At 44.4% G+C, this 15,806-nt stretch overlaps 1 protein-coding gene across 2 annotated transcripts in view; it reads right to left on the bottom strand.

Annotated features, from left to right (window-relative positions):
• ABR (ABR activator of RhoGEF and GTPase) overlaps nt 1–15,806 on the bottom strand; it is a 612,111-nt gene that overhangs the window by 494,930 nt on the left and 101,375 nt on the right. Inside the window, exon 1 of one of the 2 annotated variants that reach the window (XM_040338588.1) lies at nt 1–219. This exon is cut by the window's left edge and continues 223 nt beyond it. The exons of the other annotated variant lie outside the window; for it this stretch is intronic. The gene's annotated coding sequence lies outside the window, so the exon portion shown is untranslated. Of the gene's footprint in view, nt 220–15,806 lie in introns of those variants that run through there. 2 annotated transcript variants of the gene reach the window in all.

Below are 15,806 nucleotides of genomic sequence, written 5' to 3'. Positions count from 1 at the left end.
CTGCAGGGGACAGGCCAGAGCTTTGCAGAGGAAAGGAGTACAGTATGGGAAAGGAGACAGGAGGGAGGTAGGCAGGAGGAGGTAAGAATCAAGCAGCAAAGAGAGCAGAGGATGGAAGATGACAGTACCAATGAGGCTCAACTAATCCCAGACAGTACAAGAAAGGCGCTGCTATCTAATGGGAGGCAAGGGGCTGCCGCTTTGTGTCCCTGAAGTTCTCCTTGTGTTTACACTGAGGATGGGGAGGAGGGGGCTGGATTGGGTGGATAGGGAGAAGGGGGTGGGCTAAGGGGAAGCGTTGTCCTGAAACTGACAGATGGGAGGGTGGTTTTTAGATGATAATTAGCCGTGTCCTCCACACAGAAGCTGTGCTCCCTCCAGACACCTGCTGGGGACCACCATAGACCCCTCCTGATCTACACACAATGCCATCAGGCCTGCTCACATTGCATCAACGTGGAGGCTGCAAATCTCCGTCATCAAACTCCCTCCATGTGTATGGGAAAGATATTCATTAGAGAAGGTCTCCATGGCAGCCAAGCGAAGCCTGAGACTTATCTGAACAGGACCACCTTTCTTTAGATCTAGGGGGTCAGTAGCAATCATGATTGAGATCCTGCATAAAGTCTCTCTGTTGTGCCCCAGCCACCTGAATGGCATTGGAAACCGCAAGACTGTTAACCAAATTTGCTAGTGTCAGTGCCAGCAATTCTATAATGAAATGGAATATGCCTCGTCTCTGCAAATGTGTGAAGCCTAATACACTACAAACTGTTACAGTGTCAGCCAGCAATCGATGGGCATGGTGGGGAATGAGGCAGCATTATACAAACAAGTGGAGATTTAATGATTGGCAAATGTCATGGGCAGTTACTAAGAGACAGAGCACCCTCCTGTTATAATGGTCGGTCTATTACATTTGGGCCCAACTCCCAAATATTGTAAAATGCAAAGCTGCAATTTATTTACTTTTTCTTAAAAAAAAATAAACGGTGATGAGTCTTCAGTGTAGACAACATTTTGAATACAGGAAAACCTTGGTTTGAGAGTAAGGCTCTGTTCACACCTAGGCGTATATACGCCTGAAGCGCGACGCCGCAGCAGCCCCTAACCGCTGGAGGGATGATTTTACATTGCCCTCTATGGAGATGGTTCACATCTCCACGCCGAACGCCTGCCGCCTGAAAACAAGTCCCGGACCTTTTTTTCAGGCAGCTTTCCGCGTTCGGCATAGGAGATGTGGACCTGGGGGTAAGCTGCATTCACAATCGCGGCGTTTTGTCGCCGCAAATCGCGGTACAAAACGCTGCAATTTGTTGCCGCAATTCTCGGGACAAAACGCCGCGATTAGGTACGCCAAGGTGTGAATGCAGACTTACTTGGTTTGAGAGCGTTTTGCAAGACTAGCAAAATTTTTAAATACATGTTGACTTGATATAAAAGCGATATCTTGTTATACAAGTAGCGTCATGTCACAACTGAGTATAAAAGAGAAAAGAGGCGCCTCCAAGTGTAGCAATATGGTTACATTTAATGAAGGTACAGCATTTAGCAACTCACATGGTTGATGATAAAAAGAGGCACATCTACGTATGCAGGCATCCGGGGTAAAGCTGTCCACATATGCTTCTTTTTTTTTCCAAAATTCTTTTATTATTTTTTTTTTTTTTTAAACAGTACAATAAATACGACATAAAATCAACATATAAACTAACAAACTTGGTCTCAAATAGTACCCCTTACACTAAAAAAGATAAATAAGATAGCAGCGGAGACGTCTTCAACCAGTACTACTTCTGGGATGTTCCTTCCCATTTTGCCTCCACATATTCTTCTAATCCCCTTGTGGAGGCTGCCATTTGTGGATGGGCATTTTATGATTAGGCAACCAATCACATTGCTATAATCTTGCTATAATCTTTTTATATGGACTATAAACTAAAAGACTTATGAATAAATGGTTGTGGAACGAATCATCCGAGTTTCCATTATTTATTAAGGGAAAATTTGCTTTGATGTACAAGTGCTTTGGATTACAAGCATGTTCCCAGAACGAATTATGCTCACAATCCAAGGTTTTACTGTATTCACTTTTACATTTCCATAAAATGTGATAGAATACAAATTTTAAGACTGAGCTTGCTGTGCCATATTTTGAATTTTTAGAGAAATGTAGATTCTTCTTTGCGGCCGGCCATAGACGGGCCAAAATTGGGCCGGTTCAGCAGGAACCAGATGAATTTTGATCCATCTATGGACAGGCGAGTTGTACTGAAGTCGATCTTGTTTTTTTTTTTTTTTGGAACAAATTACTGCCGCTGGCTATGGCCAGCAGCAATGATTATTGTGTTCTGATGGCAGGGAAACCTCCCACTGTCATAATACAATAGCGCAGTGGGAGGGATTTCCCCATCAACACTGACAGACAGTGATGAGGGAGTTGAGCAATTTTCTTTCCTTCAATTTGTGACTGAAGGAAAGAAAACGGCATTATGTATGGTCATGTCTAGCCAACCATACATGGATCGAAATGCGGCCGATTCAGCAGGGACTGATCCATGTATGGGCAGGCTGATTGTACGCAAATTGATCAACATGGACAGTCGCACAACTAGTATGTGGGATTTTTCTAAATACGGTTACTGCCAGCAGCTATAGCCGCTGGCAGTAATCATTGTATTCTGCGCCGGTGTTCTGACGAGAAATGACCCCCTGTCGAATAATGCCCACAGGTGCAGCGCTTGCGCAGTACGGTGCACTACGGAGCCGCCGAAAGTCTCCGAACATAAACAGCTAGCTGTAGACGGCGCCTGCGCAAAGACAACGACATTCTGCTGCACGCTCCCGATGCTCATGCAGCCATCGATTAAACTCTGCAAGGGGCGGATGCCTACAGAAGAGGCCGTATCGTATCATGATGGGCAGAGCCGGTACGATGGGGGTAGATCTCTCAAAGGGGCGAATGTATTATCGATTCACCCCCATCATGATACAATATGGCCTCTTCTTTAAATGGAACAGACTCCTTGCAGGGTTCAATCAATAATACACTCGCCCCTTGCAGAGTTGCAAAAACATCGGGAGCGCGAATACACCTGCCCCTTGCAGAGTTGCATGAGCATCGGGAGCGTTTGTGAGCGTGTGGCAGAATGTCATCTTCTTTGTACAGCTGTTCATGTTCAGAGATTTTCAGCAGCTCTGTACTGCGCAATCGCTGTGCCTGCGCAGTACAGGGGTGCATTATTTGACGGGGGTCATTTCTCGTCACAACGTCGACCTGGAATGCCCCCCTCCGCTGGCAGAATACAATAGCGCAACAGGAGGCATTCCCCCATCAACACCAAAGCCTCATGCACACTTGACATTTTTACAGCAGCTGTTTTTGGCAGACGTTTTTTTCTACAGTCAATAAACTCTCCATGTTATCCTATGTGTCCATGCACACATAGGCTGTTAGCAGTTTTGGGCAGTGGCGATTTTGAGCAATAAAAAAAAAAAAAAGTTGGTTCTGAGAGACGTTTTTTAGCTGTAAAAATGCTCTAATGCTGATAAACGCTGATAAACGCTCAAAAAACGTCACTCAACAGCGTTTAACGTTTTTGATCCATTGGAAAAAAAATGTTTCTTCAACTAAAAAACGCCAACGCAGAAAAACGCTAATAAACGCTAAAAAATGCTATTGAAAAAAGTTGAAAAACTCACTGCAAAACTACTAGCGTTTTTATTTTAACGTCCAGTGTGCATGAGGCCTAAATGTCTAAAATCCAACGATTCTCTCATTTCACCCATGGAGGAAGGAAAGAAAATTGTATCATCTATGGCCAGTATTCGTGTCTGTAAATCAATCAGCACCCCTGTTGAAATCAGTTACAAGATAAAAAGGTGCCAAATAATGTTAGATCACAGTCTCTCAATGGTATTCGGATTGAGCAAAGAACTAAATGCCTATGAAGCATGCTGAGACAGTACTATACGCCTTTTATTGGAGGATGAAGCAGTCGTAATTAGGTTACCCATAGACATGACAACAGCTGCCTAACCTAGCAATTGTCTTACATCTGTGGGTGTTCCCTGAGCCCCTGTTGGGATGTCAATTAGGATGTCTCCATCGCCAATGGGTTAACTCTCTGCCCCATACACGGAAGACAGACACCTTAAATCTTAGTAAAGCCAAGCATACCAGAAATGGCTTGGGTCAGTGAGCAAATGCAGCATGATTTCAGCTACAATTACATCCGAGTCATTTCAGAGATTACCAAGGGGCCATTCACATCCTTCAGTTGCAGCGCAGTAAAGTGGGCGCTACCACAATGCACGTTACATGCCAAAATAGTTGCGAGTGTAAATAATTACAAATTACCATGTATTGTGGCGTAATGCACAGAACATTATTTTGTGTGTGTGTTATTTTGCATTGTTAGCCAATCAATTTGAATGAGCAGCTTTGATGCAATATGCGTTAACATATGATGTAATATAACGCAACGCATGAGAACGTGAAGGTGTGCTTTTACTGCTGCATCTGACCTGGAGTTGCATCTTAAGCAACATTTCACCTCCTCCTGAGCTACATCGATCTGCTTTAAAATCTGAACTCCAGTTTTTTTTTTTTTTCCTTTAAAGTGGAGGTTCCATCAAAAAAACAATTTTGCTTTGAACTGTAGCTTACGACTAAAAAAAAAAAAAAAAACATTTTTTTTTTTACTCATCTGGAAATGCCTGTTGCTATGCGGTCCCACGAAATCTGCCTTTGAAACCACCTAGGATTCTGACATCTCCCTCTAATGCTCCTGGTAAATGTGTGTCATCATTTCCCAGGATGCAGTGCGCTGTCCAATTATCACTCCCCATCCAAGACTTCCAGGAAGTAAGGGCCAGATTCACGTAGGGCAGCGGCGGCGCAACGTATCTTAGATACGTTACACCGCAGCAATTTTTCATCGCAAGTGCCTGATTCACCAAACACTTGCGATGAAAACCTACTCCAGCGCAATGCGGGCCAATTTAAATGGGCGTGTGCCATTTAAATTAGGCGCGCTCCCACGCCGGACCTACCGCGCATGCTCCGTTTCCGTACTCCCGCCGTGCTTTGTGCGCCGTGTCATTTTTTCGAACGGCGACACGCGTAGCGTAATTCCGTATTCCCGGACGGCTTACGCAAACGACATTATTTTTTAAATTTCGACGCGGGAACGACGGCCATACTTTAGACAGCAATACGATTGCTGTGTAAAGTTAAGGCACCAAAAAAAACGACTAATTTTGCGACGGGAAACTAGACTAGCGGCTACGTATCGAACGCGAAAATCCGTCAGGAATCGCCGTAACTCCTAATTTGCATACCCGACGCTGGTTTACGACGCAAACTCCCCCCAGCGGCGGGCGCGGTATTGCATCCCAAGATCCGACAGTGTAAAACAATTACACCTGTCGGATCTTCTGGCTATCTATGCGTAACTGATTCTATGAATCAGTCGCATAGATAGAAACAGAGATACGACGGCGTATCAGGAGATACGCCGTCGTATCTCTTTTGTGAATCTGGCCCTAAGTGCCTGTAGGCTTCACAATGCCCACAAGCAAAATGACAACGGTGTAGATATAGTTTTATAAACTATCTTTTTTGAATATCTATGCGGATCGGCGGCCGATTGTAAAATAGTAAGTGACCAGATTTATATTATAAAAACGCAGGATGAAAGGACATACATTTAAAAAATGCCAATTGTGGTTGGAACTCCGCTTTAAACTTATATTGGGCCAGCTTGATTTTATATAAAATGTGTCACATCCAAAACTCACTGCAGTAGTCATGCTAAATACAGTCAGTGGTGTCCTGTTCCAGGTGCTGCTGGGGCAACTTGCCTTCTGTATACTGAACACAGGGAATTGGTTGTTCCTATCCCTCCTCCATTCAGCAAACACCTTGTATTTTTTTTCCAGTAAATACAAGGTGTTCTCCAATTGGATGTGGTGGTGATCATGACTTCATCCACTGCTCCTCATCAAATCAGAGAAATCCTTGTATTCATTGAAAATAAAAACATATGTTTGCTGAATGTAACATAAGAATTGTTTCAGTTGAATATAGAGATTGCATGCTCAAAATAATATGACTGAACACCACCCGATATAGTGCTGGCTCCCGGATAAACTCGCCTGCTGATGTAAGGTAAATACAAGGGTGCTTAGCTAGCTCAGGGAGGAAGTTCAATGAGAATCACTCTGGTCTGTCCCGGAAACACTGCACATAGAAGAGGAAGAAGAGTGGGGATTTTAAATCAGTGGACCGGCTGTGTGGGCACAGACAGCTCAGCATTGCTGGAGGCAAGTATGGGAGGGACTGTGGGGGTTGGGAGGGTGTACATTGTTATTTCACCTGTTAAAGGAGTTGTAAAGGTACAATTTTTTTTTCCTAAATGGCTTCCTTTACCTTAGTGCAGTCCTCCTTCACTTACCTCATCCTTCCATTTTGCTTTCAAATGTCCTTATTTCTTCTGAGAAATCCTCACTTCCTGTTCTTCTGTCTGTAACTCCACACAGTAATGCGAGGCTTTCTCCCTGGTGTGGAGTGTCGTGCTCGCCCCCTCCCCTGGACTACAGGAGAGACAGGACGCTCTCTAACACACAGCTCCTTTCTCTATCTGCAACGTAGAGAGCGTCCTGACTCTCCTGTAGTCCAATGGAGGGGGGAGAGCATGACACTCCACACCAGTGGAGAAAGCCTTGCATTACTGTGTGGAGTTACAGACAGAAGAACAGGAAGTGAGGATTTCTCAAACTCCACACAGTAATGCACGGCTTTCTCCCTGGTGTGGAGTGTCGTGCGGGCCCCCTCCTTTGGACTACAGGAGAGTCAGGACGCTATCTACATTGCAGATAGAGAAAGGAGCTGTGTGTTAGAGAGCGTCCTGACTCTCCTGTAGTCCAGGGGACGGGGCGAGCACGACACTCCACACCAGTGGAGAAAGCCTCGCATTACTGTGTGGAGTTACAGACAGAAGAACAGGAAGTGAGGATTCCTCAGAAGAAATAAGGACATTTAAAAGCAAAATGGAAGGATGAGGTAAGTGAAGGAGGACTGCACTAAGGTAAAGGAAGCCATTTAGGAGAAAAAAAAAAATTGTACCTTTACAACCCCTTTAAGTTTTTCTGAAAAAGAAGAAAAATATTGAAATGGCTTCTGAATGTTTACTTACCCTTTCTCCCCTCTCACTGTGCTGATCTAATCCAGCATCCTCCTCTGTACACTCCAATGGCATTCTACTACAGAATAATGTAGACCTGTAGTTGGTGCATCTTCTACTTTTGCTGCCTGTTATGCAGTCAGTAGAGCGATCTGTCTCCCGGCCCCATAGAGGTGTATAAAATGAGATTACTCATTCGCAGGAAGTAGGACTGGACAGCATCTAGTGACAGTGCTGCTGGCCTGAAAGACTGAATCCTTAATCAGGGGCTAAAGCCGACATCTCCTCTTGGAGCCATCACTCGCCAGTGTGCCCCTCAACCACCCTTCTCATTACAACTGCGCCAACACTCTCATTCTCACCACTATGCCTGAAACACCTCTAACAATGCATCTTTACAACAACCCTCTAGTGCACTTACTACTTCGGCACCACACACACACACACAGCAGCCTTTGCTCCCACCACCACATCTGACCCCCGTCCTCCACCCATGCTCCCACCGCTGCGTCTGACCCGTCTTCCGCCATTGCTCCCACCGCTGCGTCTGACCCGTCTTCCGCCATTGCTCCCACCGCTGCGTCTGACCCGTCTTCCGCCATTGCTCCCACCGCTGCGTCTGACCCGCCTTCCGCCATTGCTCCCACCGCTGCGTCTGACCCGCCTTCCGCCATTGCTCCCACCGCTGCGTCTGACCCGCCTTACGCCATTGCTCCCACCGCTGCGTCTGACCCGCCTTCCGCCATTGCTCCCACCGCTGCGTCTGACCCGCCTTACGCCATTGCTCCCACCGCTGCGTCTGACCCGCCTTACGCCATTGCTCCCACCGCTGCGTCTGACCCGCCTTACGCCATTGCTCCCACCGCTGCGTCTGACCCGCCTTACGCCATTGCTCCCACCGCTGCGTCTGACCCGTCTTCCGCCATTGCTCCCACCGCTGCGTCTGACCCGTCTTCCGCCATTGCTCCCACCGCTGCGTCTGACCCGTCTTCCGCCATTGCTCCCACCGCTGCGTCTGACCCGCCTTCCGCCATTGCTCCCACCGCTGCGTCTGACCCGCCTTACGCCATTGCTCCCACCGCTGCGTCTGACCCGCCTTACGCCATTGCTCCCACCGCTGCGTCTGACCCGCCTTACGCCATTGCTCCCACCGCTGCGTCTGACCCGTCTTACGCCATTGCTCCCACCGCTGCGTCTGACCCGTCTTACGCCATTGCACCCACCGCTGCGTCTGACCCGTCTTACGCCATTGCTCCCACCGCTGCGTCTGACCCGTCTTACGCCATTGCTCCCACCGCTGCGTCTGACCCGTCTTACGCCATTGCTCCCACCGCTGCGTCTGACCCGTCTTACGCCATTGCTCCCACCGCTGCGTCTGACCCGTCTTACGCCATTGCTCCCACCGCTGCGTCTGACCCGTCTTCCGCCATTGCTCCCACCGCTGCGTCTGACCCGTCTTCCGCCATTGCTCCCACCGCTGCGTCTGACCCGTCTTCCGCCATTGCTCCCACCGCTGCGTCTGACCCGTCTTCCGCCATTGCTCCCACCGCTGCGTCTGACCCGTCTTCCGCCATTGCTCCCACCGCTGCGTCTGACCCGTCTTCCGCCATTGCTCCCACCGCTGCGTCTGACCCGTCTTCCGCCATTGCTCCCACCGCTGCGTCTGACCCGTCTTCCGCCATTGCTCCCACCGCTGCGTCTGACCCGTCTTCCGCCATTGCTCCCACCACTGCGTCTGACCCGTCTTCCGCCATTGCTCCCACCACTGCGTCTGACCCTCGTCCTCCACCACTGCTGCTTCCACCATTGCGTCTGACCCCCGTCCTCTGACCTTGCTCCCACCATTGTATCTGACCTCCATCCGCTGCCCTTGCTCCCACCATTGCGTCTGACCCGTTCTACACCATTGTTGCCACCACTGCGTCTGACCCCTGTCCTCCACCCATGCTCACACTATTGCGCCTGACCCCACATCCTCTTCCATTGCTCCCACCACTGTGTCTGACCCGTCTGCCGCCATTTCTCCCACCACTGCGTCTGACCCCCGTCCTCCGCCCTTGCTCCCACCATTACGTCTGACCCATCCTCCGCCTTTGCTCCCACCATTGCATCTGACCCCTGTCCGCTGCCTTGCTGCCACCACTGCATCTGACCCGTTTTCCGCCCTTGCTGGCACCACTGCAACTGACCCCTGTTCTCCTCCCTTGCTGGAACCACTACGTCTGACCCCCATCCTCCGCCCTAGCTCCCACCAGTGCATCAAGCGCCACATAAAGACAAGAAAAACCAAAAGCTACAAATCACAGCTTGGAGCCCACTGGTTCGATAAAAATGTATGCAGGTGTATGTATATGTAGAAATAAGCATGCTACCATTTTAAAAGCAAAAATTTGACTATCAGGCCTCACATCTTAAGCTATTATTCTTCATATAGTTGCAAAGTGCAATAACCAGAAGCCATATGGCTAACTTCCATAACACAACTGAAGCCTCCTGTCTAATGGGTCTGTACAGTAACCCCCTCCCTGGCAACAAACTATATGTCCAACATGTTACGCTGGGAGGTAACCCTGCTGATGTGCCACTCCTGGGGCATCTCATCATTTACTATTTTTGTTAAAAAAAAAATATATATATTGAAATGTCACAAGTGACGTATCATTAAAAATTCTACGAATACCGTGGCATTGCAATGCAGTAGTATGTTGCAACAAAATGCACTGAAAAATAAATACTACAAACGCAGTTGTGTGAACTGCCAGGGCCTTTTTGCCTTGGTACTGCAATGGTCAATGTTGCCCAGTGCACCTGGTATGAATGAGAAATGCATGCAGAGATTACAGCTATACAATATAGGGATTGGAGCTACACAGCAGAAAAACTGTCCCTTTACAAGCAAAAAATCATTTTTCACTGGAGTATAACTTTAAGGCTTACATCTTAGCAGAACAGATGGGACAAAACAGCAGGAAGGCCATCTTGCTTGTTGTAGTTACTAGTGTTCCTTCCCACACTACACTTACAATAATAACCGCACGGAGGCCTGTTAAACATATCCATTAGGATCCAGTTTCAAACACGTTTGACTAAATTGGCCCAGTGGACATCTCCCTGCTCATTTCCCACACTCTCCTTCATTCATAGACATGGAGTTTGACAGCCATTAAACCGTATACGTAAAGCTGCGGTACCTCTTCCGTGCCTCACTCTCACACACACACGTGGGCTCTGTCCTGGAAGCAAAGCAATGGTTATACAAGAACGCTGTTGTGAAAACATTAATGATTAGTTGTGCCCCAGAGCTTCTCACATTTCCCTGTCCTCAGATCCTTTGTGCTCTGCCTCCGGTTCCTGAAACCACAGAACAAAAGACTTTGCTCCTAGTTGAGAAGAGACATCTGATTTAGGGCATCTGAGCAACCAAGAACAGGGATTTATGTGTTGTAGTCAACCCCCAACATTTATTTGCTTTGCATTTTGTATGGAACCTTAAAAGGGAATGTAACGTGGCCTTGTGCATATTTATTTACTATGGTCAGGGCTGTAAAAATAAACATTGGAAAATACAGGTAAATATGAACTATTTCCTATGAAAATTATGTAGTCTTTTGTCCAACCAGCAGATGGAGCTATATGCTATATTTCACATGCTTTCCAATATCTCCATACTATGCAGCAGATGCAGATATGCAAACAAGGTATCCACGGTTCCCTTAATTAACTAGAAAATTGGCCAAAAAATCCTTTACTATGAGTATAGAAATTGGGGGTAGTGGCGCTGCCTATACCTCACCCCCTAAACCAAAGAAAAAGGTCAGATAGGGCCCCACCTAGGGGATCCAGTAAGAGTAGGCTTCTGGAAAAAGAAAAAAAATTATATATATATATATATATATATATATATATATATATATATATATATATATATATATATATATATATATATATATATATATATATATATATATATATATATATACATATACATATACACATATACACACATACACACACGAGTCAATGTGGTTCAATATTTGCAATATGTGATCCTCCACATCAAACATCAGTGGTTAAATAATACTCCTCCACACTAAATAATAAAACAAAATAAGTATATATAATATATAATATATGTGTGAGCCTGCATCAACCTAAATTTGGTATATGCAGGCCTACCAGCACACACTCACAGTGACAGTGTTATTTGGACAGTAACAGCTTACTGTCAATTGTGCTATATATGGGTGAAAAACAAATTAGTAGCAAAGAAATTAATAATGTGAGTAAATAGTACGGAGTAAAGTAGTCCAATTACAGCCTCCAAGGCTATGTGTTATCCAAACGTTAAATCGCATGAGAGAAAATCGCATAAAGCAGAAACAACAGTCTCTAATAAAAAAAAGTTCTATTGATTCCAATCAGGACTATATGGATGCAGAGTCTTGCAGTGAGGGAAGGTGTTCCAATACCACAGATGGTATGTTCGCGGTGGTCCCGGTGCTCCCCCACAAGGGTCCCCACTCACCAGATTCAACTCCCGGCCAGGGGTATACAGCATGTAGTATAGGTTTCCCAAGGTTCCACTGCTCCAGATGTCTCCTCACCAAATCAAATCCGTCCACATAAGGGTCTCTCCAGCACCAATGTGTATGGTATCCCTCAAAAAAAGTAAGATTCGGCTCCCATAGTGTAGTACTCAAATAGGATTTTAATTATGGCCACAGCGTGCCAGATACTACAATAATAATACAGCACTTTGTAGGCTCAGTGCGGCTTAATAGCAATAAAAAATAAATAAAAGCTAACCATAAAAAAGCAACCAGTAAGAAAGCTAGGCTGTATGTAACAGTCAGGCTCATAAAAATAGCTAGCCGGGTATAGGAAGAGAGCGCCTGTGCTGGGGATTGCAGCATGCCCACCAGCTGCGTTCCACCTGGCGCTTACCTGGAAGTGACGTAATATTAGCGCAACTCCGCCTGACACGCGTTTCGTAATGACATCTTTTGAGGCGTCCTCTACTACTTCACTACCTGCTGATCAGCCAACAAATCCACTGGTGGAGTAATTCCACCAAATTGTTGGTGTACCAGGATTGCAATAGCCCGTACACACGATCCAAAAATCAGACGATAGAGCGTCAGTTTTTTTTGCATGCTAGTCGTAAATTTCGAAAATGGAGGTTATTGAAGGCACGAAAATTCTCGTACGACAAAATAGATATACACTACAATTTTTTATTTTTTTAATAATTATTGTATTTTTGGACAATGACTGTACTGATTAAACGAAAATCGTACGATCTGCTTTCACACAAGAATTTTTTCCTGTTTGTCCAATCAGATAATATCAAATGAACTGACGTAATCGGCTCAAAAAATCTCTGTACGAACGATCAGATTATTGTATGATCGATTCAAAATCGTTATTTTTCATCCAATTTTCGGATCGTGTGTACGGACCATAAGAGTCTCTCTCCTGAAACTGAACTGTAGGGAAAACAAAAACTTTAATTTCAATATATTCCTCAATAGTCACAAACGGAAACAAATTCCACTTTACATTCACCAAAATCCATCAGAAACAAAGATTTTACATTGTAAAAACGCAAAAGTGACATCACTGTGCTGTACATAGCCTGCGTAGAGAGCAGAACCGTGGGCGGATACAAGACCAGTCACCCCACACAAGAAGAACGACTGGTCTTTAACCGCTTTCCCTACCAGCCACAGTAAAAGTCTAACTCCACACAGTATATATACATTGCGGTATGGAAGTGGTTGTACCGGGAACTTGGTTGAGACTACAACTATGATCAAAGTATCAGAGACTATAACTATGATTCAAGTATCATTTTTTAGTCCCAGCGATTCTCTTTCAAGTAAAAAGTTATCTACGCAGCTAAGCAGCCACTGGAAAACTTTTACAAGTGGTGAAAGGGAGTCCGTCCCACAAACCCCCCCGGTCGCCACCATTACCGGGCTATCCTGAGCAAATCGGAAATTCCAGTAACGATGTGGACGGTGGCATTCAGTTCCAGACTCATAGCGAGAGGAACTGAAGCTGTTCCTCACTATTTTGTCAATTCCAGTTACTGGCAGCATAGCGGCCAGTGAAGCAGCCGATCAGAACAATCTGTGTCCGATTGGCTGTAATGGAGCCCAAATAAGAGCGGGGGTGTCCAATAGACCCCTGATCTCTCTAGAGTACCTGTCAATGCTATTGCTGTCACAAGGGAGGTTTACATTTCTTGTGACAGCAATAAAAGTGACTAATATTTTAAAAAAAAAACAGGATCCCCTTTCGCTACCTGTAAAAGTTTTCCCATTGGCTGCATGGATTACTTTTACTTGAAACAGAATCACTGGGGCTAAAAAATTATACTTGGATCATTGTTGTAGCCTCAACCACGATCCCGACACAAAATGTTTTTTTTTAAGTGTGGGTCCCCCCCCATGCTTACACGTAGGTCCCACACGCATATTTAAACAGTGATCACACTGCACATGTAAGGTATCACCACGAACATCAGAGCAAGCTCAATAATTCAAGCAGATTGAACTAAAATTGAAACCTAAACTGGTAACCTACACAGGCTTTTAAAGCATCACCTATAGATAATTTAAAGTACCGTAGTTTGTCGCCATTCCGTGAGCAATTTTAAAGCGAGATATGTTTGGCATCTAGTTACTCAGTGTAACATCATCTTTTATATTTTACCCAAAAAATTGGTATTATACAGTGTCTGTATTTACTACAATGTATCAATGTGTTATTTAAAGCCTTTGCCAAAAAAAAAAAAAAAATGTATACATATATATACACACACACACACACACACACACACACACACACACACACACACACACACACACACACACACACACACATTGGAGGGTTCCAAGTCATTTTCTATCAAAAAACAAAAAGGTACATTTTACATTTAGGAGAGAAATGTCAGAATAGGCTTGGGAAGCAAGTGGTTAATACAGAAATCTCCTACACAGATGAAGGTGGAAGGAGTGGTTTCATGCTGGGTTACTGAAATGCATGCAAAGATTCAAGCAATAAAACATGCATCTTGTATTTAGGCAAAACAAAAAAGCCTTACAAATAAATCGTAATTTCTAATAAGATGTCATTTAAATTGCATATATTATATACAGGCTCTTTTTTCATTATTATTAAAGTCGTATCTAATTAGTTTCCAATTAAATACAATGACAGCAGGGAGTTTTGGAATAAACTAAGAAAAAAAAAAAAAAAAACAAGCCTTGGCCAACATTAAATGTTGACTCCATTTGTTGCATAAAGGATTATGTGTTTTTAATTAAAAAGATTAGAAACTCTATTAAGCGGTAGAAGCTGGCAAGCGCTCACATTTTAAGGAGTTCTACTGAATTTAACGTCAGGAACTTGGCTAAACAGCGCGTGCAGAAAGACGTATCAGACGTCTGTAGTATTATAGATAAAAGGACGGTGGGGAGCTTGTGGCCACACACAGGCAGACCTCTCATCTAAAAAGACAGGTGGCAAGACTGGCTGGCTTCATGGAATCACCATACTGCCACAAAGTCAGTTTTAACTTTTTCTGTGGGCAATGTTCTCTTTTCTCAGGCTAACAAATGGAAAAACAGAACTCCTTAGATTTAAAAAAAAAAAAAAGAAAAAAAAAAAAAAGCGTAAAATTGTACCAGCCAAACAAAGATTGAGTGCTTTTGATGCTCAAAAGTGAACCAGCAGCATCTAGATATAACACAATGCTCTAGATTAGCCACTTGACAACAGGGCACTTAAACACCCTTAATAACCAGACCAATTTTCAGCTTTCGGTGCTCTCACATTTTGAATGACAATAACTCAGTCATACAACACTGTAACCAAATGAAATGTTTGTCCTTTTTTTCCCACAAATAGAGCTTTCTTTTGGTGGTGTTTGATCACCTCTGCGGTTTTTATTTTTTTCGCTATAAATGAAAAAAGGACGAAAATTTTGTAAAAAAATGAATTTTTCTTCATTTCTATTATAAAATTTTGCAAAAAATGTTTTCTTCATAAATTTGGCCTAAAATGTATACTGCTACATATCTTTGGTTAAAAAAAAAAAAAAAAATGGATATTATTTAGTCTGGGTGAAAGTTATAAGGTCTACAAGCTATGGTACCAATTACTGAAAATTGATCAATTTGATCACATCTGATGTACTGACCGCCTCTCTCATTTCTTGAGACCCTAACATGCCAGAAAAGTACAAATACCCCCTAAATGACCCCTTTTTGGAAAGAAGACATTCCAAGGTATTTAGAAAGAGGCATGGTGAGTTTTTTGAAGTTGTCATTTTTTCCCACAATTCTTTGCAAAATCAAGGTTTTTTTTATTTTTATTTTTTTCCCACAAAAGTTTCATATTAGCAGGTTATTTCTCACACACAGCATATGCATACCACAAATTACACCCCAAAACACATTCTGCTATTCCTCCCGAGTATGGCGATACCACATGTGTGAGACTTTTACACAGCGTGGCCACATACAGAGGCCCAACATGCAGGGAGCACCATCAGGCGTTCTGGAGCACCCAGACCAGTTCTGACATTTCTCTCCTACATGTAAAAATCATCAT

Source organism: Rana temporaria, chromosome 2, assembly GCF_905171775.1.
Source record: "Rana temporaria chromosome 2, aRanTem1.1, whole genome shotgun sequence".
NCBI classification, from domain to species: Eukaryota; Metazoa; Chordata; class Amphibia; order Anura; family Ranidae; genus Rana; species Rana temporaria.
The sequence above is the reverse complement of the archived record's forward strand: the minus strand, read 5'-3'. Positions and strand labels throughout refer to the sequence as shown.